A 3,073-nucleotide genomic window follows, 5' to 3' on the forward strand; every position below is an offset into this window, starting at 1 on the left:
TTTTCCAACTGTTCTTTCATAAACTTCTACATCAAATCTTGGAAAGGCTGATCATTGGTTGATCCTTCATAAGTTTCTACATTAAAATTTGGAACAACGTGTACACCAATTCATAAGTCACAGCTGAAGCAACGGGTTTTGGAACACTTTCAACGAGGTTATGGTGAGAAACATTTGCAGTAAACACCTGTTAGGCTGTTCGTGTTTCTGGAGATGTTTTCTAAGCGACTTAATATTTAGAAAATCACGAAAGCAGTATTTTTCTCCGTCGATATTTGCTACAGGTTACAACTTGTGGAAAAAACGAAAGCGGAGAAGAAGATATTTAGGTGATTTAAAGCTAACTTGCACAAGAATGGTGGTATTGTTGATATACGGATGGTGTTGTTACTAGTATAACTTGTTAAAGAAAAGAAGTATAACTTGTTAATCCTTATTAAAAAGATTACTTTGTTTCAAGACAAATATATTTTGGATATATAATGTATACGTTACTTATATTAAGTTGTAATTTAATATAAAATATGTTGTGTTGGTTATGAAAAAATAAATACAATTAAATGAATTCTGATAAAGTCTGCTTTGTGCATTCATTAGCCATTACTTACTATTCTAAAAGAACTAGGAATTACAATAAATAACAAATTATTGTTTTGATGTACACTGAAGGCAAAGTTTCCTCATGACATTTTGTTTAATAGCTTCTGATGGATCGTAGTAATTTTTATTCAAAGTATCTTAACAACTTCATATTTGCGTACTTTTATGTATGATATATGAGACGATTTTTTTTTTTTAATTTTCGTTACTACGAGATTTCTGTTAACTTCCTCTGGGGGTTCCTGTTTGCTTAATCTGAGTTATCTTACAACATATTATGACAGGAATCCAACCTGGGTCTCTGACTTACCATGCAGAGTGCAAATTCCATCATATTCAAAGAATGAAAAATATGAAATAACTGGTTCGAGACTCGAACCCAGCTCTCCGAGAACAACCAAGTCTCCCGGTCTAGTCGTATACTTTTGTTATCCCTCGAATGTACTTGAATTCGTACCTATAGAAGGATTAGTCTGTTCTAAAGTAAGTTAGTTTTTCCATTATTATCTAAAAGCTCTATTATACTTATCTACAATCACTATAATAATACTCAATAATTTAAAGGGTTTGTTCTTTCAATGTAACGATACAGGAAAGGAAAAAGAATTATATCAGCATGTGGACATACAATCATGTACAAAAGATCTTGAACATCCATTCCCTTTGTAACAACACCCTATAAAGACCCATACTACCTATAGTCTTCTTCATCCAAACTGGCGTGTGGCATCAGCCAATAAGCTCATAGTGTGCTGTTACTAAGCCTTCAGGGAGGAATCATTCATAATTGATTTTATTTGTAATTGTGGACAATTAAGAATGATTAGATTCCTCCCTGAAGGCTTACTAACAGCACACTATGAGCTTATTGGCTGATGCCACACGCCAGTTTGGATGAAGAAGACTATAGGTAGTATGGGTCTTTTAATGGGCTATTAACCAAAAATAAAAAGCATGAGTGCAAAAAAAAAAAAAAATGAAGGTAAGAAGGTAAGTGTAACTTGACTATATAGCTTATATTGAAACGCTTTCTTTGAATTTCAATTAAGCACGTTTTGTGTTAATTTAATCATATACATTTTGACAAGTTCTTATCGTCAGTAAGTGTTAAGGTCTCTCACAATGGTATTTTTTCACTATTTTGTTAAGAAAGAAACACTGATTTTAACAGTTCAGTAAAGAATTTGAATGATTGACGAACTTCCGCGTTCGTGGCCCTCTGTTCACATTTACAGCAAAATAATTCGTAGGTTAAGAATGAATTCTTTTAAATGCTGAGTCCATATTCTAAACGCTTTCTGAGTTCGAATTACTATAATAGCAGTTGCTTCCATTTTTAAATTTTCAGTCTGTTGTTCGATTATATTATTGTACAATGATTTTCTTGTTTAAAAATCGCTGTTGCACTTTCAACTTTAATATTTGCTCGTAAGCCATCTAATTTTAATCTAAAATGCTAACTATCATTAAACTAGTTTAATACTTGTGCATAGTTGTGTGTGTCAACATCCTTCCTTAAAACATGTTACATAATAACAATCCCATGCAATATAAACCCGTCGAAAAAAAAAAAACTCCGGACCTCATGCAATTTTGGCTGAGAAAATTATTGGCTTGGTAGACAGCGTTGTTTGGTTTCGTCTTTATTGCTGGGAAGCGATCCAACAGTAAATATCAGAACCCACATATGCCTATGCGTAAATATTTCCGTCTTCAAAATTAAACAACACTGTCTACCAAGTCAGATAATTTTCTTAGCAAAAATTGCATTAAGTTCGTAGGTTTTTTCGGCGCGTATAACACTCACAGTATGGCAGCACTCACTACACCCGTATTGCTAAGACAACATAACAGTATCGTTAGGGCAACTATACCAGTATTGTTAGGGCAACAATAATAGTATGGCCATAACCATACCAGTATTGTTGCCTTAGCAATACTGGTATAGTTATTAACATGATATGCATAGTACAGACAGCCTAAAACTATAGCTGCGATAACAATACCACATTTCTTGGACAACAATATTTATGGTAAGTGCAGCACAACAATATATTTTTACTAACAACGCAGATATTTATACTGACCATAAAGTATAGTTGTGAAAGCATCAGGATACGTCACACCAACTATTTTAGCGCTTCGAGTATGGTTACAACAACTATACAAGTTGGTGTCACAACATATATTGTATGGTAGGGACAAACACAATACATTTTTGGATAGTTCCGATGACCATATCATATAGTATTTCCAACTATATAGCAGCTGTATAGTTGCAAGTACAATAATTGGCATAGTTGTTAATATCATAAATATGTCTAGGACAACCATAATTATTGTTGACCCAGCTAAATTTTTTTAACAATATAATATTGTACTCCCAGTCATAATTCTTGCTGGCGCTATATTAACAATACTGTATAGTTACATTCAACCATAATTGAAGGGTACGGGGAAAAAACAAGGAATG

Source organism: Thermobia domestica, chromosome 11 (genome assembly GCF_964235325.1).
Source record: "Thermobia domestica chromosome 11, izTheDome1.hap1.1, whole genome shotgun sequence".
NCBI lineage: Eukaryota > Metazoa > Arthropoda > Insecta > Zygentoma > Lepismatidae > Thermobia > Thermobia domestica.